General features: G+C 40.1%; 42 non-coding genes and 25 pseudogenes across 42 annotated transcripts; all 67 read left to right on the top strand.

Annotated features, from left to right (window-relative positions):
* The first annotated feature begins 162 nt into the window (after positions 1 to 162).
* Positions 163 to 281, top strand: LOC136681069 (5S ribosomal RNA). Its single transcript, XR_010797655.1, has one exon. It is a non-coding gene; the product is annotated as a 5S ribosomal RNA (ribosomal RNA).
* Positions 282 to 503: 222 nt separating this feature from the next.
* LOC136681067 (5S ribosomal RNA) lies at positions 504 to 622 on the top strand. Its single transcript, XR_010797653.1, has one exon. It is a non-coding gene; the product is annotated as a 5S ribosomal RNA (ribosomal RNA).
* A 222-nt stretch (positions 623 to 844) lies between these two features.
* On the top strand, positions 845 to 953 carry LOC136681348 (5S ribosomal RNA; annotated as a pseudogene).
* Positions 954 to 1,155: 202 nt separating this feature from the next.
* Positions 1,156 to 1,274, top strand: LOC136681066 (5S ribosomal RNA). The gene has a single exon (XR_010797652.1). It is a non-coding gene; the product is annotated as a 5S ribosomal RNA (ribosomal RNA).
* A 222-nt stretch (positions 1,275 to 1,496) lies between these two features.
* Positions 1,497 to 1,615, top strand: LOC136681065 (5S ribosomal RNA). The gene has a single exon (XR_010797651.1). It is a non-coding gene; the product is annotated as a 5S ribosomal RNA (ribosomal RNA).
* A 222-nt stretch (positions 1,616 to 1,837) lies between these two features.
* Positions 1,838 to 1,956, top strand: LOC136681064 (5S ribosomal RNA). Its single transcript, XR_010797650.1, has one exon. It is a non-coding gene; the product is annotated as a 5S ribosomal RNA (ribosomal RNA).
* Positions 1,957 to 2,178: 222 nt separating this feature from the next.
* LOC136681063 (5S ribosomal RNA) lies at positions 2,179 to 2,297 on the top strand. Its single transcript, XR_010797649.1, has one exon. It is a non-coding gene; the product is annotated as a 5S ribosomal RNA (ribosomal RNA).
* A 222-nt stretch (positions 2,298 to 2,519) lies between these two features.
* Positions 2,520 to 2,638, top strand: LOC136681062 (5S ribosomal RNA). The gene has a single exon (XR_010797648.1). It is a non-coding gene; the product is annotated as a 5S ribosomal RNA (ribosomal RNA).
* A 222-nt stretch (positions 2,639 to 2,860) lies between these two features.
* On the top strand, positions 2,861 to 2,979 carry LOC136681061 (5S ribosomal RNA). The gene has a single exon (XR_010797647.1). It is a non-coding gene; the product is annotated as a 5S ribosomal RNA (ribosomal RNA).
* A 222-nt stretch (positions 2,980 to 3,201) lies between these two features.
* LOC136681378 (5S ribosomal RNA) lies at positions 3,202 to 3,310 on the top strand (annotated as a pseudogene).
* Positions 3,311 to 3,512: 202 nt separating this feature from the next.
* On the top strand, positions 3,513 to 3,631 carry LOC136681060 (5S ribosomal RNA). Its single transcript, XR_010797646.1, has one exon. It is a non-coding gene; the product is annotated as a 5S ribosomal RNA (ribosomal RNA).
* Positions 3,632 to 3,853: 222 nt separating this feature from the next.
* On the top strand, positions 3,854 to 3,972 carry LOC136681058 (5S ribosomal RNA). The gene has a single exon (XR_010797645.1). It is a non-coding gene; the product is annotated as a 5S ribosomal RNA (ribosomal RNA).
* Positions 3,973 to 4,194: 222 nt separating this feature from the next.
* LOC136681057 (5S ribosomal RNA) lies at positions 4,195 to 4,313 on the top strand. The gene has a single exon (XR_010797644.1). It is a non-coding gene; the product is annotated as a 5S ribosomal RNA (ribosomal RNA).
* A 222-nt stretch (positions 4,314 to 4,535) lies between these two features.
* On the top strand, positions 4,536 to 4,644 carry LOC136681377 (5S ribosomal RNA; annotated as a pseudogene).
* A 202-nt stretch (positions 4,645 to 4,846) lies between these two features.
* On the top strand, positions 4,847 to 4,965 carry LOC136681055 (5S ribosomal RNA). The gene has a single exon (XR_010797642.1). It is a non-coding gene; the product is annotated as a 5S ribosomal RNA (ribosomal RNA).
* Positions 4,966 to 5,167: 202 nt separating this feature from the next.
* Positions 5,168 to 5,286, top strand: LOC136681054 (5S ribosomal RNA). The gene has a single exon (XR_010797641.1). It is a non-coding gene; the product is annotated as a 5S ribosomal RNA (ribosomal RNA).
* Positions 5,287 to 5,508: 222 nt separating this feature from the next.
* LOC136681053 (5S ribosomal RNA) lies at positions 5,509 to 5,627 on the top strand. Its single transcript, XR_010797640.1, has one exon. It is a non-coding gene; the product is annotated as a 5S ribosomal RNA (ribosomal RNA).
* A 222-nt stretch (positions 5,628 to 5,849) lies between these two features.
* On the top strand, positions 5,850 to 5,958 carry LOC136681376 (5S ribosomal RNA; annotated as a pseudogene).
* A 202-nt stretch (positions 5,959 to 6,160) lies between these two features.
* On the top strand, positions 6,161 to 6,279 carry LOC136681052 (5S ribosomal RNA). The gene has a single exon (XR_010797639.1). It is a non-coding gene; the product is annotated as a 5S ribosomal RNA (ribosomal RNA).
* A 202-nt stretch (positions 6,280 to 6,481) lies between these two features.
* On the top strand, positions 6,482 to 6,600 carry LOC136681051 (5S ribosomal RNA). Its single transcript, XR_010797638.1, has one exon. It is a non-coding gene; the product is annotated as a 5S ribosomal RNA (ribosomal RNA).
* A 222-nt stretch (positions 6,601 to 6,822) lies between these two features.
* Positions 6,823 to 6,941, top strand: LOC136681050 (5S ribosomal RNA). Its single transcript, XR_010797637.1, has one exon. It is a non-coding gene; the product is annotated as a 5S ribosomal RNA (ribosomal RNA).
* A 222-nt stretch (positions 6,942 to 7,163) lies between these two features.
* On the top strand, positions 7,164 to 7,272 carry LOC136681375 (5S ribosomal RNA; annotated as a pseudogene).
* A 202-nt stretch (positions 7,273 to 7,474) lies between these two features.
* On the top strand, positions 7,475 to 7,593 carry LOC136681049 (5S ribosomal RNA). Its single transcript, XR_010797636.1, has one exon. It is a non-coding gene; the product is annotated as a 5S ribosomal RNA (ribosomal RNA).
* A 202-nt stretch (positions 7,594 to 7,795) lies between these two features.
* On the top strand, positions 7,796 to 7,914 carry LOC136681048 (5S ribosomal RNA). The gene has a single exon (XR_010797635.1). It is a non-coding gene; the product is annotated as a 5S ribosomal RNA (ribosomal RNA).
* A 222-nt stretch (positions 7,915 to 8,136) lies between these two features.
* LOC136681047 (5S ribosomal RNA) lies at positions 8,137 to 8,255 on the top strand. Its single transcript, XR_010797634.1, has one exon. It is a non-coding gene; the product is annotated as a 5S ribosomal RNA (ribosomal RNA).
* Positions 8,256 to 8,477: 222 nt separating this feature from the next.
* Positions 8,478 to 8,586, top strand: LOC136681346 (5S ribosomal RNA; annotated as a pseudogene).
* A 202-nt stretch (positions 8,587 to 8,788) lies between these two features.
* On the top strand, positions 8,789 to 8,907 carry LOC136681046 (5S ribosomal RNA). The gene has a single exon (XR_010797633.1). It is a non-coding gene; the product is annotated as a 5S ribosomal RNA (ribosomal RNA).
* Positions 8,908 to 9,129: 222 nt separating this feature from the next.
* LOC136681044 (5S ribosomal RNA) lies at positions 9,130 to 9,248 on the top strand. The gene has a single exon (XR_010797631.1). It is a non-coding gene; the product is annotated as a 5S ribosomal RNA (ribosomal RNA).
* A 222-nt stretch (positions 9,249 to 9,470) lies between these two features.
* Positions 9,471 to 9,579, top strand: LOC136681345 (5S ribosomal RNA; annotated as a pseudogene).
* Positions 9,580 to 9,781: 202 nt separating this feature from the next.
* LOC136681043 (5S ribosomal RNA) lies at positions 9,782 to 9,900 on the top strand. The gene has a single exon (XR_010797630.1). It is a non-coding gene; the product is annotated as a 5S ribosomal RNA (ribosomal RNA).
* Positions 9,901 to 10,122: 222 nt separating this feature from the next.
* Positions 10,123 to 10,241, top strand: LOC136681270 (5S ribosomal RNA; annotated as a pseudogene).
* A 202-nt stretch (positions 10,242 to 10,443) lies between these two features.
* On the top strand, positions 10,444 to 10,562 carry LOC136681211 (5S ribosomal RNA; annotated as a pseudogene).
* A 202-nt stretch (positions 10,563 to 10,764) lies between these two features.
* Positions 10,765 to 10,883, top strand: LOC136681042 (5S ribosomal RNA). The gene has a single exon (XR_010797629.1). It is a non-coding gene; the product is annotated as a 5S ribosomal RNA (ribosomal RNA).
* A 222-nt stretch (positions 10,884 to 11,105) lies between these two features.
* LOC136681041 (5S ribosomal RNA) lies at positions 11,106 to 11,224 on the top strand. The gene has a single exon (XR_010797628.1). It is a non-coding gene; the product is annotated as a 5S ribosomal RNA (ribosomal RNA).
* Positions 11,225 to 11,446: 222 nt separating this feature from the next.
* Positions 11,447 to 11,555, top strand: LOC136681344 (5S ribosomal RNA; annotated as a pseudogene).
* A 202-nt stretch (positions 11,556 to 11,757) lies between these two features.
* Positions 11,758 to 11,876, top strand: LOC136681040 (5S ribosomal RNA). The gene has a single exon (XR_010797627.1). It is a non-coding gene; the product is annotated as a 5S ribosomal RNA (ribosomal RNA).
* A 222-nt stretch (positions 11,877 to 12,098) lies between these two features.
* Positions 12,099 to 12,217, top strand: LOC136681039 (5S ribosomal RNA). Its single transcript, XR_010797626.1, has one exon. It is a non-coding gene; the product is annotated as a 5S ribosomal RNA (ribosomal RNA).
* A 222-nt stretch (positions 12,218 to 12,439) lies between these two features.
* LOC136681038 (5S ribosomal RNA) lies at positions 12,440 to 12,558 on the top strand. Its single transcript, XR_010797625.1, has one exon. It is a non-coding gene; the product is annotated as a 5S ribosomal RNA (ribosomal RNA).
* A 222-nt stretch (positions 12,559 to 12,780) lies between these two features.
* Positions 12,781 to 12,889, top strand: LOC136681343 (5S ribosomal RNA; annotated as a pseudogene).
* Positions 12,890 to 13,091: 202 nt separating this feature from the next.
* On the top strand, positions 13,092 to 13,210 carry LOC136681037 (5S ribosomal RNA). Its single transcript, XR_010797624.1, has one exon. It is a non-coding gene; the product is annotated as a 5S ribosomal RNA (ribosomal RNA).
* A 222-nt stretch (positions 13,211 to 13,432) lies between these two features.
* LOC136681269 (5S ribosomal RNA) lies at positions 13,433 to 13,551 on the top strand (annotated as a pseudogene).
* Positions 13,552 to 13,753: 202 nt separating this feature from the next.
* Positions 13,754 to 13,862, top strand: LOC136681383 (5S ribosomal RNA; annotated as a pseudogene).
* A 222-nt stretch (positions 13,863 to 14,084) lies between these two features.
* Positions 14,085 to 14,193, top strand: LOC136681342 (5S ribosomal RNA; annotated as a pseudogene).
* A 202-nt stretch (positions 14,194 to 14,395) lies between these two features.
* Positions 14,396 to 14,504, top strand: LOC136681381 (5S ribosomal RNA; annotated as a pseudogene).
* A 222-nt stretch (positions 14,505 to 14,726) lies between these two features.
* Positions 14,727 to 14,835, top strand: LOC136681340 (5S ribosomal RNA; annotated as a pseudogene).
* A 202-nt stretch (positions 14,836 to 15,037) lies between these two features.
* LOC136681036 (5S ribosomal RNA) lies at positions 15,038 to 15,156 on the top strand. The gene has a single exon (XR_010797623.1). It is a non-coding gene; the product is annotated as a 5S ribosomal RNA (ribosomal RNA).
* Positions 15,157 to 15,358: 202 nt separating this feature from the next.
* On the top strand, positions 15,359 to 15,477 carry LOC136681035 (5S ribosomal RNA). The gene has a single exon (XR_010797622.1). It is a non-coding gene; the product is annotated as a 5S ribosomal RNA (ribosomal RNA).
* A 222-nt stretch (positions 15,478 to 15,699) lies between these two features.
* On the top strand, positions 15,700 to 15,818 carry LOC136681033 (5S ribosomal RNA). Its single transcript, XR_010797620.1, has one exon. It is a non-coding gene; the product is annotated as a 5S ribosomal RNA (ribosomal RNA).
* Positions 15,819 to 16,040: 222 nt separating this feature from the next.
* Positions 16,041 to 16,149, top strand: LOC136681339 (5S ribosomal RNA; annotated as a pseudogene).
* Positions 16,150 to 16,351: 202 nt separating this feature from the next.
* Positions 16,352 to 16,470, top strand: LOC136681032 (5S ribosomal RNA). Its single transcript, XR_010797619.1, has one exon. It is a non-coding gene; the product is annotated as a 5S ribosomal RNA (ribosomal RNA).
* A 222-nt stretch (positions 16,471 to 16,692) lies between these two features.
* On the top strand, positions 16,693 to 16,801 carry LOC136681338 (5S ribosomal RNA; annotated as a pseudogene).
* A 202-nt stretch (positions 16,802 to 17,003) lies between these two features.
* Positions 17,004 to 17,112, top strand: LOC136681380 (5S ribosomal RNA; annotated as a pseudogene).
* A 222-nt stretch (positions 17,113 to 17,334) lies between these two features.
* On the top strand, positions 17,335 to 17,453 carry LOC136681031 (5S ribosomal RNA). Its single transcript, XR_010797618.1, has one exon. It is a non-coding gene; the product is annotated as a 5S ribosomal RNA (ribosomal RNA).
* Positions 17,454 to 17,675: 222 nt separating this feature from the next.
* Positions 17,676 to 17,784, top strand: LOC136681337 (5S ribosomal RNA; annotated as a pseudogene).
* A 202-nt stretch (positions 17,785 to 17,986) lies between these two features.
* Positions 17,987 to 18,095, top strand: LOC136681379 (5S ribosomal RNA; annotated as a pseudogene).
* Positions 18,096 to 18,317: 222 nt separating this feature from the next.
* On the top strand, positions 18,318 to 18,426 carry LOC136681336 (5S ribosomal RNA; annotated as a pseudogene).
* A 202-nt stretch (positions 18,427 to 18,628) lies between these two features.
* LOC136681030 (5S ribosomal RNA) lies at positions 18,629 to 18,747 on the top strand. Its single transcript, XR_010797617.1, has one exon. It is a non-coding gene; the product is annotated as a 5S ribosomal RNA (ribosomal RNA).
* A 202-nt stretch (positions 18,748 to 18,949) lies between these two features.
* Positions 18,950 to 19,068, top strand: LOC136681029 (5S ribosomal RNA). Its single transcript, XR_010797616.1, has one exon. It is a non-coding gene; the product is annotated as a 5S ribosomal RNA (ribosomal RNA).
* A 222-nt stretch (positions 19,069 to 19,290) lies between these two features.
* On the top strand, positions 19,291 to 19,409 carry LOC136681027 (5S ribosomal RNA). The gene has a single exon (XR_010797615.1). It is a non-coding gene; the product is annotated as a 5S ribosomal RNA (ribosomal RNA).
* A 222-nt stretch (positions 19,410 to 19,631) lies between these two features.
* Positions 19,632 to 19,740, top strand: LOC136681333 (5S ribosomal RNA; annotated as a pseudogene).
* A 202-nt stretch (positions 19,741 to 19,942) lies between these two features.
* On the top strand, positions 19,943 to 20,061 carry LOC136681026 (5S ribosomal RNA). Its single transcript, XR_010797614.1, has one exon. It is a non-coding gene; the product is annotated as a 5S ribosomal RNA (ribosomal RNA).
* Positions 20,062 to 20,283: 222 nt separating this feature from the next.
* On the top strand, positions 20,284 to 20,402 carry LOC136681025 (5S ribosomal RNA). Its single transcript, XR_010797613.1, has one exon. It is a non-coding gene; the product is annotated as a 5S ribosomal RNA (ribosomal RNA).
* Positions 20,403 to 20,624: 222 nt separating this feature from the next.
* LOC136681332 (5S ribosomal RNA) lies at positions 20,625 to 20,733 on the top strand (annotated as a pseudogene).
* Positions 20,734 to 20,935: 202 nt separating this feature from the next.
* On the top strand, positions 20,936 to 21,054 carry LOC136681024 (5S ribosomal RNA). The gene has a single exon (XR_010797612.1). It is a non-coding gene; the product is annotated as a 5S ribosomal RNA (ribosomal RNA).
* Positions 21,055 to 21,276: 222 nt separating this feature from the next.
* LOC136681331 (5S ribosomal RNA) lies at positions 21,277 to 21,385 on the top strand (annotated as a pseudogene).
* Positions 21,386 to 21,587: 202 nt separating this feature from the next.
* LOC136681023 (5S ribosomal RNA) lies at positions 21,588 to 21,706 on the top strand. Its single transcript, XR_010797611.1, has one exon. It is a non-coding gene; the product is annotated as a 5S ribosomal RNA (ribosomal RNA).
* Positions 21,707 to 21,928: 222 nt separating this feature from the next.
* On the top strand, positions 21,929 to 22,047 carry LOC136681020 (5S ribosomal RNA). The gene has a single exon (XR_010797609.1). It is a non-coding gene; the product is annotated as a 5S ribosomal RNA (ribosomal RNA).
* The last annotated feature ends 134 nt before the right edge of the window (positions 22,048 to 22,181 follow it).

Genomic DNA, 22,181 nt, shown 5'->3' with positions numbered 1-22,181 from the left:
CATTTAAACACAAGAGAAGAAGAAACTTAAAAAAAAAACGAACTGGAAAGCCAATCATTTTTATTTGAGGTGTCAGGTGGTCTACCGTTTACAGGAAGCTCTAAAACAAGTATTACTCTTAGAAGAGTATATAGAAATAGTCTTCTACAGCCAGCAGTGATCGCTTACGGCCATACCACTCCTTGAAAGCCCGATCTCGTCTGATCTCGGAAGCGAAGAAGAGTTGGGCCTAGTTAGTACTTGGATGGGAGACTGCCTGGGAATACTAGGTGCTGTAAGCTTTTTAGCTTAAGCTTCTATTATAAAGGCAGTAACCACAGTCATTTAAACACAAGAGAAGAAGAAAACTTAAGAAAAAAAAAACAACAACAAAAAAAAACGAACTGGAAAGCCAATCATTTTCATTTGAGGTGTCAGGTGGTCTACCGTTTACAGGCAGCTCTAAAACAAGTATTACTCTTAGAAGAGTATTTAGAAATAGTCTTCTACAGCCCGCAGTGATTGCTTACGGCCATACCACTCCTTGAAAGCCCGATCTCGTCTGATCTCGGAAGCGAAGAAGAGTTGGGCCTAGTTAGTACTTGGATGGGAGACTGCCTGGGAATACTAGGTGCTGTAAGCTTTTTAGCTTAAGCTTCTATTATAAAGGCAGTAACCACAGTCATTTAAACACAAGAGAAGAAGAAAACTAAAAAAAAAAAACTACAAAAAAAAAAAAAACGAACTGGAAAGCCAATCATTTTCATTTGAGGTGTCAGGTGGTCTACCGTTTACAGGCAGCTCTAAAACAAGTATTACTCTTAGAAGAGTATTTAGAAATAGTCTTCTACAGCCCGCAGTGATTGCTTACGGCCATACCACTCCTTGAAAGCCTGATCTCGGAAGCGAAGAAGAGTTGGGCCTAGTTAGTACTTGGATGGGAGACTGCCTGGGAATACTAGGTGCTGTAAGCTTTTTAGCTTAAGCTTCTATTATAAAGGCAGTAACCACAGTCATTTAAACACAAGAGAAGAAGAAACTTAAAAAAAAAACGAACTGGAAAGCCAATCATTTTTATTTGAGGTGTCAGGTGGTCTACCGTTTACAGGAAGCTCTAAAACAAGTATTACTCTTAGAAGAGTATATAGAAATAGTCTTCTACAGCCAGCAGTGATCGCTTACGGCCATACCACTCCTTGAAAGCCCGATCTCGTCTGATCTCGGAAGCGAAGAAGAGTTGGGCCTAGTTAGTACTTGGATGGGAGACTGCCTGGGAATACTAGGTGCTGTAAGCTTTTTAGCTTAAGCTTCTATTATAAAGGCAGTAACCACAGTCATTTAAACACAAGAGAAGAAGAAAACTTAAGAAAAAAAAAACAACAACAAAAAAAAACGAACTGGAAAGCCAATCATTTTCATTTGAGGTGTCAGGTGGTCTACCGTTTACAGGCAGCTCTAAAACAAGTATTACTCTTAGAAGAGTATTTAGAAATAGTCTTCTACAGCCCGCAGTGATTGCTTACGGCCATACCACTCCTTGAAAGCCCGATCTCGTCTGATCTCGGAAGCGAAGAAGAGTTGGGCCTAGTTAGTACTTGGATGGGAGACTGCCTGGGAATACTAGGTGCTGTAAGCTTTTTAGCTTAAGCTTCTATTATAAAGGCAGTAACCACAGTCATTTAAACACAAGAGAAGAAGAAAACTAAAAAAAAAAAACTACAAAAAAAAAAAAAACGAACTGGAAAGCCAATCATTTTTATTTGAGGTGTCAGGTGGTCTACCGTTTACAGGAAGCTCTAAAACAAGTATTACTCTTAGAAGAGTATATAGAAATAGTCTTCTACAGCCAGCAGTGATCGCTTACGGCCATACCACTCCTTGAAAGCCCGATCTCGTCTGATCTCGGAAGCGAAGAAGAGTTGGGCCTAGTTAGTACTTGGATGGGAGACTGCCTGGGAATACTAGGTGCTGTAAGCTTTTTAGCTTAAGCTTCTATTATAAAGGCAGTAACCACAGTCATTTAAACACAAGAGAAGAAGAAAACTTAAGAAAAAAAAAACAACAACAAAAAAAAACGAACTGGAAAGCCAATCATTTTCATTTGAGGTGTCAGGTGGTCTACCGTTTACAGGCAGCTCTAAAACAAGTATTACTCTTAGAAGAGTATTTAGAAATAGTCTTCTACAGCCCGCAGTGATTGCTTACGGCCATACCACTCCTTGAAAGCCCGATCTCGTCTGATCTCGGAAGCGAAGAAGAGTTGGGCCTAGTTAGTACTTGGATGGGAGACTGCCTGGGAATACTAGGTGCTGTAAGCTTTTTAGCTTAAGCTTCTATTATAAAGGCAGTAACCACAGTCATTTAAACACAAGAGAAGAAGAAAACTAAAAAAAAAAAACTACAAAAAAAAAAAAAACGAACTGGAAAGCCAATCATTTTTATTTGAGGTGTCAGGTGGTCTACCGTTTACAGGAAGCTCTAAAACAAGTATTACTCTTAGAAGAGTATATAGAAATAGTCTTCTACAGCCAGCAGTGATCGCTTACGGCCATACCACTCCTTGAAAGCCCGATCTCGTCTGATCTCGGAAGCGAAGAAGAGTTGGGCCTAGTTAGTACTTGGATGGGAGACTGCCTGGGAATACTAGGTGCTGTAAGCTTTTTAGCTTAAGCTTCTATTATAAAGGCAGTAACCACAGTCATTTAAACACAAGAGAAGAAGAAAACTTAAGAAAAAAAAAACAACAACAAAAAAAAACGAACTGGAAAGCCAATCATTTTCATTTGAGGTGTCAGGTGGTCTACCGTTTACAGGCAGCTCTAAAACAAGTATTACTCTTAGAAGAGTATTTAGAAATAGTCTTCTACAGCCCGCAGTGATTGCTTACGGCCATACCACTCCTTGAAAGCCCGATCTCGTCTGATCTCGGAAGCGAAGAAGAGTTGGGCCTAGTTAGTACTTGGATGGGAGACTGCCTGGGAATACTAGGTGCTGTAAGCTTTTTAGCTTAAGCTTCTATTATAAAGGCAGTAACCACAGTCATTTAAACACAAGAGAAGAAGAAAACTAAAAAAAAAAAACTACAAAAAAAAAAAAAACGAACTGGAAAGCCAATCATTTTCATTTGAGGTGTCAGGTGGTCTACCGTTTACAGGCAGCTCTAAAACAAGTATTACTCTTAGAAGAGTATTTAGAAATAGTCTTCTACAGCCCGCAGTGATTGCTTACGGCCATACCACTCCTTGAAAGCCTGATCTCGGAAGGGAAGAAGAGTTGGGCCTAGTTAGTACTTGGATGGGAGACTGCCTGGGAATACTAGGTGCTGTAAGCTTTTTAGCTTAAGCTTCTATTATAAAGGCAGTAACCACAGTCATTTAAACACAAGAGAAGAAGAAACTTAAAAAAAAAACGAACTGGAAAGCCAATCATTTTTATTTGAGGTGTCAGGTGGTCTACCGTTTACAGGAAGCTCTAAAACAAGTATTACTCTTAGAAGAGTATATAGAAATAGTCTTCTACAGCCAGCAGTGATCGCTTACGGCCATACCACTCCTTGAAAGCCCGATCTCGTCTGATCTCGGAAGCGAAGAAGAGTTGGGCCTAGTTAGTACTTGGATGGGAGACTGCCTGGGAATACTAGGTGCTGTAAGCTTTTTAGCTTAAGCTTCTATTATAAAGGCAGTAACCACAGTCATTTAAACACAAGAGAAGAAGAAAACTTAAGAAAAAAAAAACAACAACAAAAAAAAACGAACTGGAAAGCCAATCATTTTCATTTGAGGTGTCAGGTGGTCTACCGTTTACAGGCAGCTCTAAAACAAGTATTACTCTTAGAAGAGTATTTAGAAATAGTCTTCTACAGCCCGCAGTGATTGCTTACGGCCATACCACTCCTTGAAAGCCCGATCTCGTCTGATCTCGGAAGCGAAGAAGAGTTGGGCCTAGTTAGTACTTGGATGGGAGACTGCCTGGGAATACTAGGTGCTGTAAGCTTTTTAGCTTAAGCTTCTATTATAAAGGCAGTAACCACAGTCATTTAAACACAAGAGAAGAAGAAAACTAAAAAAAAAAAACTACAAAAAAAAAAAAAACGAACTGGAAAGCCAATCATTTTCATTTGAGGTGTCAGGTGGTCTACCGTTTACAGGCAGCTCTAAAACAAGTATTACTCTTAGAAGAGTATTTAGAAATAGTCTTCTACAGCCCGCAGTGATTGCTTACGGCCATACCACTCCTTGAAAGCCCGATCTCGTCTGATCTCGGAAGCGAAGAAGAGTTGGGCCTAGTTAGTACTTGGATGGGAGACTGCCTGGGAATACTAGGTGCTGTAAGCTTTTTAGCTTAAGCTTCTATTATAAAGGCAGTAACCACAGTCATTTAAACACAAGAGAAGAAGAAAACTAAAAAAAAAAAACTACAAAAAAAAAAAAAACGAACTGGAAAGCCAATCATTTTCATTTGAGGTGTCAGGTGGTCTACCGTTTACAGGCAGCTCTAAAACAAGTATTACTCTTAGAAGAGTATTTAGAAATAGTCTTCTACAGCCCGCAGTGATTGCTTACGGCCATACCACTCCTTGAAAGCCTGATCTCGGAAGGGAAGAAGAGTTGGGCCTAGTTAGTACTTGGATGGGAGACTGCCTGGGAATACTAGGTGCTGTAAGCTTTTTAGCTTAAGCTTCTATTATAAAGGCAGTAACCACAGTCATTTAAACACAAGAGAAGAAGAAACTTAAAAAAAAAACGAACTGGAAAGCCAATCATTTTTATTTGAGGTGTCAGGTGGTCTACCGTTTACAGGAAGCTCTAAAACAAGTATTACTCTTAGAAGAGTATATAGAAATAGTCTTCTACAGCCAGCAGTGATCGCTTACGGCCATACCACTCCTTGAAAGCCCGATCTCGTCTGATCTCGGAAGCGAAGAAGAGTTGGGCCTAGTTAGTACTTGGATGGGAGACTGCCTGGGAATACTAGGTGCTGTAAGCTTTTTAGCTTAAGCTTCTATTATAAAGGCAGTAACCACAGTCATTTAAACACAAGAGAAGAAGAAACTTAAAAAAAAAACGAACTGGAAAGCCAATCATTTTTATTTGAGGTGTCAGGTGGTCTACCGTTTACAGGCAGCTCTAAAACAAGTATTACTCTTAGAAGAGTATATAGAAATAGTCTTCTACAGCCCGCAGTGATCGCTTACGGCCATACCACTCCTTGAAAGCCCGATCTCGTCTGATCTCGGAAGCGAAGAAGAGTTGGGCCTAGTTAGTACTTGGATGGGAGACTGCCTGGGAATACTAGGTGCTGTAAGCTTTTTAGCTTAAGCTTCTATTATAAAGGCAGTAACCACAGTCATGTAAACACAAGAGAAGAAGAAAACTTAAGAAAAAAAAAACAACAACAAAAAAAAACGAACTGGAAAGCCAATCATTTTCATTTGAGGTGTCAGGTGGTCTACCGTTTACAGGCAGCTCTAAAACAAGTATTACTCTTAGAAGAGTATTTAGAAATAGTCTTCTACAGCCCGCAGTGATTGCTTACGGCCATACCACTCCTTGAAAGCCCGATCTCGTCTGATCTCGGAAGCGAAGAAGAGTTGGGCCTAGTTAGTACTTGGATGGGAGACTGCCTGGGAATACTAGGTGCTGTAAGCTTTTTAGCTTAAGCTTCTATTATAAAGGCAGTAACCACAGTCATTTAAACACAAGAGAAGAAGAAAACTAAAAAAAAAAAACTACAAAAAAAAAAAAAACGAACTGGAAAGCCAATCATTTTCATTTGAGGTGTCAGGTGGTCTACCGTTTACAGGCAGCTCTAAAACAAGTATTACTCTTAGAAGAGTATTTAGAAATAGTCTTCTACAGCCCGCAGTGATTGCTTACGGCCATACCACTCCTTGAAAGCCTGATCTCGGAAGGGAAGAAGAGTTGGGCCTAGTTAGTACTTGGATGGGAGACTGCCTGGGAATACTAGGTGCTGTAAGCTTTTTAGCTTAAGCTTCTATTATAAAGGCAGTAACCACAGTCATTTAAACACAAGAGAAGAAGAAACTTAAAAAAAAAACGAACTGGAAAGCCAATCATTTTTATTTGAGGTGTCAGGTGGTCTACCGTTTACAGGAAGCTCTAAAACAAGTATTACTCTTAGAAGAGTATATAGAAATAGTCTTCTACAGCCAGCAGTGATCGCTTACGGCCATACCACTCCTTGAAAGCCCGATCTCGTCTGATCTCGGAAGCGAAGAAGAGTTGGGCCTAGTTAGTACTTGGATGGGAGACTGCCTGGGAATACTAGGTGCTGTAAGCTTTTTAGCTTAAGCTTCTATTATAAAGGCAGTAACCACAGTCATTTAAACACAAGAGAAGAAGAAACTTAAAAAAAAAACGAACTGGAAAGCCAATCATTTTTATTTGAGGTGTCAGGTGGTCTACCGTTTACAGGCAGCTCTAAAACAAGTATTACTCTTAGAAGAGTATATAGAAATAGTCTTCTACAGCCCGCAGTGATCGCTTACGGCCATACCACTCCTTGAAAGCCCGATCTCGTCTGATCTCGGAAGCGAAGAAGAGTTGGGCCTAGTTAGTACTTGGATGGGAGACTGCCTGGGAATACTAGGTGCTGTAAGCTTTTTAGCTTAAGCTTCTATTATAAAGGCAGTAACCACAGTCATGTAAACACAAGAGAAGAAGAAAACTTAAGAAAAAAAAAACAACAACAAAAAAAAACGAACTGGAAAGCCAATCATTTTCATTTGAGGTGTCAGGTGGTCTACCGTTTACAGGCAGCTCTAAAACAAGTATTACTCTTAGAAGAGTATTTAGAAATAGTCTTCTACAGCCCGCAGTGATTGCTTACGGCCATACCACTCCTTGAAAGCCCGATCTCGTCTGATCTCGGAAGCGAAGAAGAGTTGGGCCTAGTTAGTACTTGGATGGGAGACTGCCTGGGAATACTAGGTGCTGTAAGCTTTTTAGCTTAAGCTTCTATTATAAAGGCAGTAACCACAGTCATTTAAACACAAGAGAAGAAGAAAACTAAAAAAAAAAAACTACAAAAAAAAAAAAAACGAACTGGAAAGCCAATCATTTTCATTTGAGGTGTCAGGTGGTCTACCGTTTACAGGCAGCTCTAAAACAAGTATTACTCTTAGAAGAGTATTTAGAAATAGTCTTCTACAGCCCGCAGTGATTGCTTACGGCCATACCACTCCTTGAAAGCCTGATCTCGGAAGGGAAGAAGAGTTGGGCCTAGTTAGTACTTGGATGGGAGACTGCCTGGGAATACTAGGTGCTGTAAGCTTTTTAGCTTAAGCTTCTATTATAAAGGCAGTAACCACAGTCATTTAAACACAAGAGAAGAAGAAACTTAAAAAAAAAACGAACTGGAAAGCCAATCATTTTTATTTGAGGTGTCAGGTGGTCTACCGTTTACAGGAAGCTCTAAAACAAGTATTACTCTTAGAAGAGTATATAGAAATAGTCTTCTACAGCCAGCAGTGATCGCTTACGGCCATACCACTCCTTGAAAGCCCGATCTCGTCTGATCTCGGAAGCGAAGAAGAGTTGGGCCTAGTTAGTACTTGGATGGGAGACTGCCTGGGAATACTAGGTGCTGTAAGCTTTTTAGCTTAAGCTTCTATTATAAAGGCAGTAACCACAGTCATTTAAACACAAGAGAAGAAGAAACTTAAAAAAAAAACGAACTGGAAAGCCAATCATTTTTATTTGAGGTGTCAGGTGGTCTACCGTTTACAGGCAGCTCTAAAACAAGTATTACTCTTAGAAGAGTATATAGAAATAGTCTTCTACAGCCCGCAGTGATCGCTTACGGCCATACCACTCCTTGAAAGCCCGATCTCGTCTGATCTCGGAAGCGAAGAAGAGTTGGGCCTAGTTAGTACTTGGATGGGAGACTGCCTGGGAATACTAGGTGCTGTAAGCTTTTTAGCTTAAGCTTCTATTATAAAGGCAGTAACCACAGTCATGTAAACACAAGAGAAGAAGAAAACTTAAGAAAAAAAAAACAACAACAAAAAAAAACGAACTGGAAAGCCAATCATTTTCATTTGAGGTGTCAGGTGGTCTACCGTTTACAGGCAGCTCTAAAACAAGTATTACTCTTAGAAGAGTATTTAGAAATAGTCTTCTACAGCCCGCAGTGATTGCTTACGGCCATACCACTCCTTGAAAGCCCGATCTCGTCTGATCTCGGAAGCGAAGAAGAGTTGGGCCTAGTTAGTACTTGGATGGGAGACTGCCTGGGAATACTAGGTGCTGTAAGCTTTTTAGCTTAAGCTTCTATTATAAAGGCAGTAACCACAGTCATTTAAACACAAGAGAAGAAGAAAACTAAAAAAAAAAAACTACAAAAAAAAAAAAAACGAACTGGAAAGCCAATCATTTTCATTTGAGGTGTCAGGTGGTCTACCGTTTACAGGCAGCTCTAAAACAAGTATTACTCTTAGAAGAGTATTTAGAAATAGTCTTCTACAGCCCGCAGTGATTGCTTACGGCCATACCACTCCTTGAAAGCCTGATCTCGGAAGCGAAGAAGAGTTGGGCCTAGTTAGTACTTGGATGGGAGACTGCCTGGGAATACTAGGTGCTGTAAGCTTTTTAGCTTAAGCTTCTATTATAAAGGCAGTAACCACAGTCATTTAAACACAAGAGAAGAAGAAACTTAAAAAAAAAACGAACTGGAAAGCCAATCATTTTTATTTGAGGTGTCAGGTGGTCTACCGTTTACAGGAAGCTCTAAAACAAGTATTACTCTTAGAAGAGTATATAGAAATAGTCTTCTACAGCCAGCAGTGATCGCTTACGGCCATACCACTCCTTGAAAGCCCGATCTCGTCTGATCTCGGAAGCGAAGAAGAGTTGGGCCTAGTTAGTACTTGGATGGGAGACTGCCTGGGAATACTAGGTGCTGTAAGCTTTTTAGCTTAAGCTTCTATTATAAAGGCAGTAACCACAGTCATTTAAACACAAGAGAAGAAGAAAACTTAAGAAAAAAAAAACAACAACAAAAAAAAACGAACTGGAAAGCCAATCATTTTCATTTGAGGTGTCAGGTGGTCTACCGTTTACAGGCAGCTCTAAAACAAGTATTACTCTTAGAAGAGTATTTAGAAATAGTCTTCTACAGCCCGCAGTGATTGCTTACGGCCATACCACTCCTTGAAAGCCCGATCTCGTCTGATCTCGGAAGCGAAGAAGAGTTGGGCCTAGTTAGTACTTGGATGGGAGACTGCCTGGGAATACTAGGTGCTGTAAGCTTTTTAGCTTAAGCTTCTATTATAAAGGCAGTAACCACAGTCATTTAAACACAAGAGAAGAAGAAAACTAAAAAAAAAAAACTACAAAAAAAAAAAAAACGAACTGGAAAGCCAATCATTTTCATTTGAGGTGTCAGGTGGTCTACCGTTTACAGGCAGCTCTAAAACAAGTATTACTCTTAGAAGAGTATTTAGAAATAGTCTTCTACAGCCCGCAGTGATTGCTTACGGCCATACCACTCCTTGAAAGCCTGATCTCGGAAGCGAAGAAGAGTTGGGCCTAGTTAGTACTTGGATGGGAGACTGCCTGGGAATACTAGGTGCTGTAAGCTTTTTAGCTTAAGCTTCTATTATAAAGGCAGTAACCACAGTCATTTAAACACAAGAGAAGAAGAAACTTAAAAAAAAAACGAACTGGAAAGCCAATCATTTTTATTTGAGGTGTCAGGTGGTCTACCGTTTACAGGAAGCTCTAAAACAAGTATTACTCTTAGAAGAGTATATAGAAATAGTCTTCTACAGCCAGCAGTGATCGCTTACGGCCATACCACTCCTTGAAAGCCCGATCTCGTCTGATCTCGGAAGCGAAGAAGAGTTGGGCCTAGTTAGTACTTGGATGGGAGACTGCCTGGGAATACTAGGTGCTGTAAGCTTTTTAGCTTAAGCTTCTATTATAAAGGCAGTAACCACAGTCATTTAAACACAAGAGAAGAAGAAAACTTAAGAAAAAAAAAACAACAACAAAAAAAAACGAACTGGAAAGCCAATCATTTTTATTTGAGGTGTCAGGTGGTCTACCGTTTACAGGCAGCTCTAAAACAAGTATTACTCTTAGAAGAGTATATAGAAATAGTCTTCTACAGCCAGCAGTGATCGCTTACGGCCATACCACTCCTTGAAAGCCCGATCTCGTCTGATCTCGGAAGCGAAGAAGAGTTGGGCCTCGTTAGTACTTGGATGGGAGACTGCCTGGGAATACTAGGTGCTGTAAGCTTTTTAGCTTAAGCTTCTATTATAAAGGCAGTAACCACAGTCATTTAAACACAAGAGAAGAAGAAACTTAAAAAAAAAACGAACTGGAAAGCCAATCATTTTTATTTGAGGTGTCAGGTGGTCTACCGTTTACAGGCAGCTCTAAAACAAGTATTACTCTTAGAAGAGTATATAGAAATAGTCTTCTACAGCCCGCAGTGATCGCTTACGGCCATACCACTCCTTGAAAGCCCGATCTCGTCTGATCTCGGAAGCGAAGAAGAGTTGGGCCTAGTTAGTACTTGGATGGGAGACTGCCTGGGAATACTAGGTTCTGTAAGCTTTTTAGCTTAAGCTTCTATTATAAAGGCAGTAACCACAGTCATTTAAACACAAGAGAAGAAGAAACTTAAAAAAAAAACGAACTGGAAAGCCAATCATTTTCATTTGAGGTGTCAGGTGGTCTACCGTTTACAGGCAGCTCTAAAACAAGTATTACTCTTAGAAGAGTATATAGAAATAGTCTTCTACAGCCCGCAGTGATCGCTTACGGCCATACCACTCCTTGAAAGCCCGATCTCGTCTGATCTCGGAAGCGAAGAAGAGTTGGGCCTAGTTAGTACTTGGATGGGAGACTGCCTGGGAATACTAGGTGCTGTAAGCTCTTTAGCTTAAGCTTCTATTATAAAGGCAGTAACCACAGTCATGTAAACACAAGAGAAGAAGAAAACTTAAGAAAAAAAAAACAACAACAAAAAAAAACGAACTGGAAAGCCAATCATTTTCATTTGAGGTGTCAGGTGGTCTACCGTTTACAGGCAGCTCTAAAACAAGTATTACTCTTAGAAGAGTATTTAGAAATAGTCTTCTACAGCCCGCAGTGATTGCTTACGGCCATACCACTCCTTGAAAGCCCGATCTCGTCTGATCTCGGAAGCGAAGAAGAGTTGGGCCTAGTTAGTACTTGGATGGGAGACTGCCTGGGAATACTAGGTGCTGTAAGCTTTTTAGCTTAAGCTTCTATTATAAAGGCAGTAACCACAGTCATTTAAACACAAGAGAAGAAGAAAACTAAAAAAAAAAAACTACAAAAAAAAAAAAAACGAACTGGAAAGCCAATCATTTTCATTTGAGGTGTCAGGTGGTCTACCGTTTACAGGCAGCTCTAAAACAAGTATTACTCTTAGAAGAGTATTTAGAAATAGTCTTCTACAGCCCGCAGTGATTGCTTACGGCCATACCACTCCTTGAAAGCCTGATCTCGGAAGCGAAGAAGAGTTGGGCCTAGTTAGTACTTGGATGGGAGACTGCCTGGGAATACTAGGTGCTGTAAGCTTTTTAGCTTAAGCTTCTATTATAAAGGCAGTAACCACAGTCATTTAAACACAAGAGAAGAAGAAACTTAAAAAAAAAACGAACTGGAAAGCCAATCATTTTTATTTGAGGTGTCAGGTGGTCTACCGTTTACAGGAAGCTCTAAAACAAGTATTACTCTTAGAAGAGTATATAGAAATAGTCTTCTACAGCCAGCAGTGATCGCTTACGGCCATACCACTCCTTGAAAGCCCGATCTCGTCTGATCTCGGAAGCGAAGAAGAGTTGGGCCTAGTTAGTACTTGGATGGGAGACTGCCTGGGAATACTAGGTGCTGTAAGCTTTTTAGCTTAAGCTTCTATTATAAAGGCAGTAACCACAGTCATTTAAACACAAGAGAAGAAGAAAACTTAAGAAAAAAAAAACAACAACAAAAAAAAACGAACTGGAAAGCCAATCATTTTCATTTGAGGTGTCAGGTGGTCTACCGTTTACAGGCAGCTCTAAAACAAGTATTACTCTTAGAAGAGTATTTAGAAATAGTCTTCTACAGCCCGCAGTGATTGCTTACGGCCATACCACTCCTTGAAAGCCCGATCTCGTCTGATCTCGGAAGCGAAGAAGAGTTGGGCCTAGTTAGTACTTGGATGGGAGACTGCCTGGGAATACTAGGTGCTGTAAGCTTTTTAGCTTAAGCTTCTATTATAAAGGCAGTAACCACAGTCATTTAAACACAAGAGAAGAAGAAAACTAAAAAAAAAAAACTACAAAAAAAAAAAAAACGAACTGGAAAGCCAATCATTTTCATTTGAGGTGTCAGGTGGTCTACCGTTTACAGGCAGCTCTAAAACAAGTATTACTCTTAGAAGAGTATTTAGAAATAGTCTTCTACAGCCCGCAGTGATTGCTTACGGCCATACCACTCCTTGAAAGCCCGATCTCGTCTGATCTCGGAAGCGAAGAAGAGTTGGGCCTAGTTAGTACTTGGATGGGAGACTGCCTGGGAATACTAGGTGCTGTAAGCTTTTTAGCTTAAGCTTCTATTATAAAGGCAGTAACCACAGTCATTTAAACACAAGAGAAGAAGAAAACTAAAAAAAAAAAACTACAAAAAAAAAAAAAACGAACTGGAAAGCCAATCATTTTCATTTGAGGTGTCAGGTGGTCTACCGTTTACAGGCAGCTCTAAAACAAGTATTACTCTTAGAAGAGTATTTAGAAATAGTCTTCTACAGCCCGCAGTGATTGCTTACGGCCATACCACTCCTTGAAAGCCTGATCTCGGAAGCGAAGAAGAGTTGGGCCTAGTTAGTACTTGGATGGGAGACTGCCTGGGAATACTAGGTGCTGTAAGCTTTTTAGCTTAAGCTTCTATTATAAAGGCAGTAACCACAGTCATTTAAACACAAGAGAAGAAGAAACTTAAAAAAAAAACGAACTGGAAAGCCAATCATTTTTATTTGAGGTGTCAGGTGGTCTACCGTTTACAGGAAGCTCTAAAACAAGTATTACTCTTAGAAGAGTATATAGAAATAGTCTTCTACAGCCAGCAGTGATCGCTTACGGCCATACCACTCCTTGAAAGCCCGATCTCGTCTGATCTCGGAAGCGAAGAAGAGTTGGGCCTAGTTAGTACTTGGATGGGAGACTGCCTGGGAATACTAGGTGCTGTAAGCTTTTTAGCTTAAGCTTCTATTATAAAGGCAGTAACCACAGTCATTTAAACACAAGAGAAGAAGAAAACTTAAGAAAAAAAAAACAACAACAAAAAAAAACGAACTGGAAAGCCAATCATTTTTATTTGAGGTGTCAGGTGGTCTACCGTTTACAGGCAGCTCTAAAACAAGTATTACTCTTAGAAGAGTATTTAGAAATAGTCTTCTACAGCCAGCAGTGATCGCTTACGGCCATACCACTCCTTGAAAGCCCGATCTCGTCTGATCTCGGAAGCGAAGAAGAGTTGGGCCTCGTTAGTACTTGGATGGGAGACTGCCTGGGAATACTAGGTGCTGTAAGCTTTTTAGCTTAAGCTTCTATTATAAAGGCAGTAACCACAGTCATTTAAACACAAGAGAAGAAGAAACTTAAAAAAAAAACGAACTGGAAAGCCAATCATTTTTATTTGAGGTGTCAGGTGGTCTACCGTTTACAGGCAGCTCTAAAACAAGTATTACTCTTAGAAGAGTATATAGAAATAGTCTTCTACAGCCCGCAGTGATCGCTTACGGCCATACCACTCCTTGAAAGCCTGATCTCGGAAGCGAAGAAGAGTTGGGCCTAGTTAGTACTTGGATGGGAGACTGCCTGGGAATACTAGGTGCTGTTAGCTTTTTAGCTTAAGCTTCTATTATAAAGGCAGTAACCACAGTCATTTAAACACAAGAGAAGAAGAAAACTAAAAAAAAAAAACTACAAAAAAAAAAAAAACGAACTGGAAAGCCAATCATTTTCATTTGAGGTGTCAGGTGGTCTACCGTTTACAGGCAGCTCTAAAACAAGTATTACTCTTAGAAGAGTATTTAGAAATAGTCTTCTACAGCCCGCAGTGATTGCTTACGGCCATACCACTCCTTGAAAGCCTGATCTCGGAAGCGAAGAAGAGTTGGGCCTAGTTAGTACTTGGATGGGAGACTGCCTGGGAATACTAGGTGCTGTAAGCTTTTTAGCTTAAGCTTCTATTATAAAGGCAGTAACCACAGTCATTTAAACACAAGAGAAGAAGAAACTTAAAAAAAAAACGAACTGGAAAGCCAATCATTTTTATTTGAGGTGTCAGGTGGTCTACCGTTTACAGGCAGCTCTAAAACAAGTATTACTCTTAGAAGAGTATATAGAAATAGTCTTCTACAGCCCGCAGTGATCGCTTACGGCCATACCACTCCTTGAAAGCCTGATCTCGGAAGCGAAGAAGAGTTGGGCCTAGTTAGTACTTGGATGGGAGACTGCCTGGGAATACTAGGTGCTGTTAGCTTTTTAGCTTAAGCTTCTATTATAAAGGCAGTAACCACAGTCATTTAAACACAAGAGAAGAAGAAAACTAAAAAAAAAAAACTACAAAAAAAAAAAAAACGAACTGGAAAGCCAATCATTTTCATTTGAGGTGTCAGGTGGTCTACCGTTTACAGGCAGCTCTAAAACAAGTATTACTCTTAGAAGAGTATTTAGAAATAGTCTTCTACAGCCCGCAGTGATTGCTTACGGCCATACCACTCCTTGAAAGCCTGATCTCGGAAGCGAAGAAGAGTTGGGCCTAGTTAGTACTTGGATGGGAGACTGCCTGGGAATACTAGGTGCTGTAAGCTTTTTAGCTTAAGCTTCTATTATAAAGGCAGTAACCACAGTCATTTAAACACAAGAGAAGAAGAAACTTAAAAAAAAAACGAACTGGAAAGCCAATCATTTTTATTTGAGGTGTCAGGTGGTCTACCGTTTACAGGAAGCTCTAAAACAAGTATTACTCTTAGAAGAGTATATAGAAATAGTCTTCTACAGCCAGCAGTGATCGCTTACGGCCATACCACTCCTTGAAAGCCCGATCTCGTCTGATCTCGGAAGCGAAGAAGAGTTGGGCCTAGTTAGTACTTGGATGGGAGACTGCCTGGGAATACTAGGTGCTGTAAGCTTTTTAGCTTAAGCTTCTATTATAAAGGCAGTAACCACAGTCATTTAAACACAAGAGAAGAAGAAACTTAAAAAAAAAACGAACTGGAAAGCCAATCATTTTTATTTGAGGTGTCAGGTGGTCTACCGTTTACAGGCAGCTCTAAAACAAGTATTACTCTTAGAAGAGTATATAGAAATAGTCTTCTACAGCCCGCAGTGATCGCTTACGGCCATACCACTCCTTGAAAGCCCGATCTCGTCTGATCTCGGAAGCGAAGAAGAGTTGGGCCTAGTTAGTACTTGGATGGGAGACTGCCTGGGAATACTAGGTGCTGTAAGCTTTTTAGCTTAAGCTTCTATTATAAAGGCAGTAACCACAGTCATGTAAACACAAGAGAAGAAGAAAACTTAAGAAAAAAAAAACAACAACAAAAAAAAACGAACTGGAAAGCCAATCATTTTCATTTGAGGTGTCAGGTGGTCTACCGTTTACAGGCAGCTCTAAAACAAGTATTACTCTTAGAAGAGTATTTAGAAATAGTCTTCTACAGCCCGCAGTGATTGCTTACGGCCATACCACTCCTTGAAAGCCCGATCTCGTCTGATCTCGGAAGCGAAGAAGAGTTGGGCCTAGTTAGTACTTGGATGGGAGACTGCCTGGGAATACTAGGTGCTGTAAGCTTTTTAGCTTAAGCTTCTATTATAAAGGCAGTAACCACAGTCATTTAAACACAAGAGAAGAAGAAAACTAAAAAAAAAAAACTACAAAAAAAAAAAAAACGAACTGGAAAGCCAATCATTTTCATTTGAGGTGTCAGGTGGTCTACCGTTTACAGGCAGCTCTAAAACAAGTATTACTCTTAGAAGAGTATTTAGAAATAGTCTTCTACAGCCCGCAGTGATTGCTTACGGCCATACCACTCCTTGAAAGCCTGATCTCGGAAGCGAAGAAGAGTTGGGCCTAGTTAGTACTTGGATGGGAGACTGCCTGGGAATACTAGGTGCTGTAAGCTTTTTAGCTTAAGCTTCTATTATAAAGGCAGTAACCACAGTCATTTAAACACAAGAGAAGAAGAAACTTAAAAAAAAAACGAACTGGAAAGCCAATCATTTTTATTTGAGGTGTCAGGTGGTCTACCGTTTACAGGAAGCTCTAAAACAAGTATTACTCTTAGAAGAGTATATAGAAATAGTCTTCTACAGCCAGCAGTGATCGCTTACGGCCATACCACTCCTTGAAAGCCCGATCTCGTCTGATCTCGGAAGCGAAGAAGAGTTGGGCCTAGTTAGTACTTGGATGGGAGACTGCCTGGGAATACTAGGTGCTGTAAGCTTTTTAGCTTAAGCTTCTATTATAAAGGCAGTAACCACAGTCATTTAAACACAAGAGAAGAAGAAAACTTAAGAAAAAAAAAACAACAACAAAAAAAAACGAACTGGAAAGCCAATCATTTTCATTTGAGGTGTCAGGTGGTCTACCGTTTACAGGCAGCTCTAAAACAAGTATTACTCTTAGAAGAGTATTTAGAAATAGTCTTCTACAGCCCGCAGTGATTGCTTACGGCCATACCACTCCTTGAAAGCCTGATCTCGGAAGCGAAGAAGAGTTGGGCCTAGTTAGTACTTGGATGGGAGACTGCCTGGGAATACTAGGTGCTGTAAGCTTTTTAGCTTAAGCTTCTATTATAAAGGCAGTAACCACAGTCATTTAAACACAAGAGAAGAAGAAACTTAAAAAAAAAACGAACTGGAAAGCCAATCATTTTTATTTGAGGTGTCAGGTGGTCTACCGTTTACAGGCAGCTCTAAAACAAGTATTACTCTTAGAAGAGTATATAGAAATAGTCTTCTACAGCCCGCAGTGATCGCTTACGGCCATACCACTCCTTGAAAGCCTGATCTCGGAAGCGAAGAAGAGTTGGGCCTAGTTAGTACTTGGATGGGAGACTGCCTGGGAATACTAGGTGCTGTTAGCTTTTTAGCTTAAGCTTCTATTATAAAGGCAGTAACCACAGTCATTTAAACACAAGAGAAGAAGAAAACTAAAAAAAAAAAACTACAAAAAAAAAAAAAACGAACTGGAAAGCCAATCATTTTCATTTGAGGTGTCAGGTGGTCTACCGTTTACAGGAAGCTCTAAAACAAGTATTACTCTTAGAAGAGTATATAGAAATAGTCTTCTACAGCCAGCAGTGATCGCTTACGGCCATACCACTCCTTGAAAGCCCGATCTCGTCTGATCTCGGAAGCGAAGAAGAGTTGGGCCTAGTTAGTACTTGGATGGGAGACTGCCTGGGAATACTAGGTGCTGTAAGCTTTTTAGCTTAAGCTTCTATTATAAAGGCAGTAACCACAGTCATTTAAACACAAGAGAAGAAGAAAACTTAAGAAAAAAAAAACAACAACAAAAAAAAACGAACTGGAAAGCCAATCATTTTCATTTGAGGTGTCAGGTGGTCTACCGTTTACAGGCAGCTCTAAAACAAGTATTACTCTTAGAAGAGTATTTAGAAATAGTCTTCTACAGCCCGCAGTGATTGCTTACGGCCATACCACTCCTTGAAAGCCTGATCTCGGAAGCGAAGAAGAGTTGGGCCTAGTTAGTACTTGGATGGGAGACTGCCTGGGAATACTAGGTGCTGTAAGCTTTTTAGCTTAAGCTTCTATTATAAAGGCAGTAACCACAGTCATTTAAACACAAGAGAAGAAGAAACTTAAAAAAAAAACGAACTGGAAAGCCAATCATTTTTATTTGAGGTGTCAGGTGGTCTACCGTTTACAGGCAGCTCTAAAACAAGTATTACTCTTAGAAGAGTATATAGAAATAGTCTTCTACAGCCCGCAGTGATCGCTTACGGCCATACCACTCCTTGAAAGCCTGATCTCGGAAGCGAAGAAGAGTTGGGCCTAGTTAGTACTTGGATGGGAGACTGCCTGGGAATACTAGGTGCTGTTAGCTTTTTAGCTTAAGCTTCTATTATAAAGGCAGTAACCACAGTCATTTAAACACAAGAGAAGAAGAAAACTAAAAAAAAAAAACTACAAAAAAAAAAAAAACGAACTGGAAAGCCAATCATTTTCATTTGAGGTGTCAGGTGGTCTACCGTTTACAGGCAGCTCTAAAACAAGTATTACTCTTAGAAGAGTATTTAGAAATAGTCTTCTACAGCCCGCAGTGATTGCTTACGGCCATACCACTCCTTGAAAGCCTGATCTCGGAAGCGAAGAAGAGTTGGGCCTAGTTAGTACTTGGATGGGAGACTGCCTGGGAATACTAGGTGCTGTAAGCTTTTTAGCTTAAGCTTCTATTATAAAGGCAGTAACCACAGTCATTTAAACACAAGAGAAGAAGAAACTTAAAAAAAAAACGAACTGGAAAGCCAATCATTTTTATTTGAGGTGTCAGGTGGTCTACCGTTTACAGGAAGCTCTAAAACAAGTATTACTCTTAGAAGAGTATATAGAAATAGTCTTCTACAGCCAGCAGTGATCGCTTACGGCCATACCACTCCTTGAAAGCCCGATCTCGTCTGATCTCGGAAGCGAAGAAGAGTTGGGCCTAGTTAGTACTTGGATGGGAGACTGCCTGGGAATACTAGGTGCTGTAAGCTTTTTAGCTTAAGCTTCTATTATAAAGGCAGTAACCACAGTCATTTAAACACAAGAGAAGAAGAAACTTAAAAAAAAAACGAACTGGAAAGCCAATCATTTTTATTTGAGGTGTCAGGTGGTCTACCGTTTACAGGCAGCTCTAAAACAAGTATTACTCTTAGAAGAGTATATAGAAATAGTCTTCTACAGCCCGCAGTGATCGCTTACGGCCATACCACTCCTTGAAAGCCCGATCTCGTCTGATCTCGGAAGCGAAGAAGAGTTGGGCCTAGTTAGTACTTGGATGGGAGACTGCCTGGGAATACTAGGTGCTGTAAGCTTTTTAGCTTAAGCTTCTATTATAAAGGCAGTAACCACAGTCATGTAAACACAAGAGAAGAAGAAAACTTAAGAAAAAAAAAACAACAACAAAAAAAAACGAACTGGAAAGCCAATCATTTTCATTTGAGGTGTCAGGTGGTCTACCGTTTACAGGCAGCTCTAAAACAAGTATTACTCTTAGAAGAGTATTTAGAAATAGTCTTCTACAGCCCGCAGTGATTGCTTACGGCCATACCACTCCTTGAAAGCCCGATCTCGTCTGATCTCGGAAGCGAAGAAGAGTTGGGCCTAGTTAGTACTTGGATGGGAGACTGCCTGGGAATACTAGGTGCTGTAAGCTTTTTAGCTTAAGCTTCTATTATAAAGGCAGTAACCACAGTCATTTAAACACAAGAGAAGAAGAAAACTAAAAAAAAAAAACTACAAAAAAAAAAAAAACGAACTGGAAAGCCAATCATTTTCATTTGAGGTGTCAGGTGGTCTACCGTTTACAGGCAGCTCTAAAACAAGTATTACTCTTAGAAGAGTATTTAGAAATAGTCTTCTACAGCCCGCAGTGATTGCTTACGGCCATACCACTCCTTGAAAGCCTGATCTCGGAAGCGAAGAAGAGTTGGGCCTAGTTAGTACTTGGATGGGAGACTGCCTGGGAATACTAGGTGCTGTAAGCTTTTTAGCTTAAGCTTCTATTATAAAGGCAGTAACCACAGTCATTTAAACACAAGAGAAGAAGAAACTTAAAAAAAAAACGAACTGGAAAGCCAATCATTTTTATTTGAGGTGTCAGGTGGTCTACCGTTTACAGGAAGCTCTAAAACAAGTATTACTCTTAGAAGAGTATATAGAAATAGTCTTCTACAGCCAGCAGTGATCGCTTACGGCCATACCACTCCTTGAAAGCCCGATCTCGTCTGATCTCGGAAGCGAAGAAGAGTTGGGCCTAGTTAGTACTTGGATGGGAGACTGCCTGGGAATACTAGGTGCTGTAAGCTTTTTAGCTTAAGCTTCTATTATAAAGGCAGTAACCACAGTCATTTAAACACAAGAGAAGAAGAAAACTTAAGAAAAAAAAAACAACAACAAAAAAAAACGAACTGGAAAGCCAATCATTTTCATTTGAGGTGTCAGGTGGTCTACCGTTTACAGGCAGCTCTAAAACAAGTATTACTCTTAGAAGAGTATTTAGAAATAGTCTTCTACAGCCCGCAGTGATTGCTTACGGCCATACCACTCCTTGAAAGCCCGATCTCGTCTGATCTCGGAAGCGAAGAAGAGTTGGGCCTAGTTAGTACTTGGATGGGAGACTGCCTGGGAATACTAGGTGCTGTAAGCTTTTTAGCTTAAGCTTCTATTATAAAGGCAGTAACCACAGTCATTTAAACACAAGAGAAGAAGAAAACTAAAAAAAAAAAACTACAAAAAAAAAAAAAACGAACTGGAAAGCCAATCATTTTCATTTGAGGTGTCAGGTGGTCTACCGTTTACAGGCAGCTCTAAAACAAGTATTACTCTTAGAAGAGTATTTAGAAATAGTCTTCTACAGCCCGCAGTGATTGCTTACGGCCATACCACTCCTTGAAAGCCTGATCTCGGAAGCGAAGAAGAGTTGGGCCTAGTTAGTACTTGGATGGGAGACTGCCTGGGAATACTAGGTGCTGTAAGCTTTTTAGCTTAAGCTTCTATTATAAAGGCAGTAACCACAGTCATTTAAACACAAGAGAAGAAGAAACTTAAAAAAAAAACGAACTGGAAAGCCAATCATTTTCATTTGAGGTGTCAGGTGGTCTACCGTTTACAGGCAGCTCTAAAACAAGTATTACTCTTAGAAGAGTATTTAGAAATAGTCTTCTACAGCCCGCAGTGATTGCTTACGGCCATACCACTCCTTGAAAGCCCGATCTCGTCTGATCTCGGAAGCGAAGAAGAGTTGGGCCTAGTTAGTACTTGGATGGGAGACTGCCTGGGAATACTAGGTGCTGTAAGCTTTTTAGCTTAAGCTTCTATTATAAAGGCAGTAACCACAGTCATTTAAACACAAGAGAAGAAGAAAACTAAAAAAAAAAAACTACAAAAAAAAAAAAAACGAACTGGAAAGCCAATCATTTTCATTTGAGGTGTCAGGTGGTCTACCGTTTACAGGCAGCTCTAAAACAAGTATTACTCTTAGAAGAGTATTTAGAAATAGTCTTCTACAGCCCGCAGTGATTGCTTACGGCCATACCACTCCTTGAAAGCCTGATCTCGGAAGCGAAGAAGAGTTGGGCCTAGTTAGTACTTGGATGGGAGACTGCCTGGGAATACTAGGTGCTGTAAGCTTTTTAGCTTAAGCTTCTATTATAAAGGCAGTAACCACAGTCATTTAAACACAAGAGAAGAAGAAACTTAAAAAAAAAACGAACTGGAAAGCCAATCATTTTTATTTGAGGTGTCAGGTGGTCTACCGTTTACAGGAAGCTCTAAAACAAGTATTACTCTTAGAAGAGTATATAGAAATAGTCTTCTACAGCCAGCAGTGATCGCTTACGGCCATACCACTCCTTGAAAGCCCGATCTCGTCTGATCTCGGAAGCGAAGAAGAGTTGGGCCTAGTTAGTACTTGGATGGGAGACTGCCTGGGAATACTAGGTGCTGTAAGCTTTTTAGCTTAAGCTTCTATTATAAAGGCAGTAACCACAGTCATTTAAACACAAGAGAAGAAGAAAACTTAAGAAAAAAAAAACAACAACAAAAAAAAACGAACTGGAAAGCCAATCATTTTCATTTGAGGTGTCAGGTGGTCTACCGTTTACAGGCAGCTCTAAAACAAGTATTACTCTTAGAAGAGTATTTAGAAATAGTCTTCTACAGCCCGCAGTGATTGCTTACGGCCATACCACTCCTTGAAAGCCCGATCTCGTCTGATCTCGGAAGCGAAGAAGAGTTGGGCCTAGTTAGTACTTGGATGGGAGACTGCCTGGGAATACTAGGTGCTGTAAGCTTTTTAGCTTAAGCTTCTATTATAAAGGCAGTAACCACAGTCATTTAAACACAAGAGAAGAAGAAAACTAAAAAAAAAAAACTACAAAAAAAAAAAAAACGAACTGGAAAGCCAATCATTTTCATTTGAGGTGTC

The sequence above is a fragment of the Hoplias malabaricus genome, unplaced genomic scaffold, assembly GCF_029633855.1.
Source record: "Hoplias malabaricus isolate fHopMal1 unplaced genomic scaffold, fHopMal1.hap1 scaffold_105, whole genome shotgun sequence".
Taxonomy (NCBI): Eukaryota; Metazoa; Chordata; class Actinopteri; order Characiformes; family Erythrinidae; genus Hoplias; species Hoplias malabaricus.
Note: the sequence above shows the minus strand (reverse complement) of the source record. Positions and strands in the feature narration are given on the sequence as shown.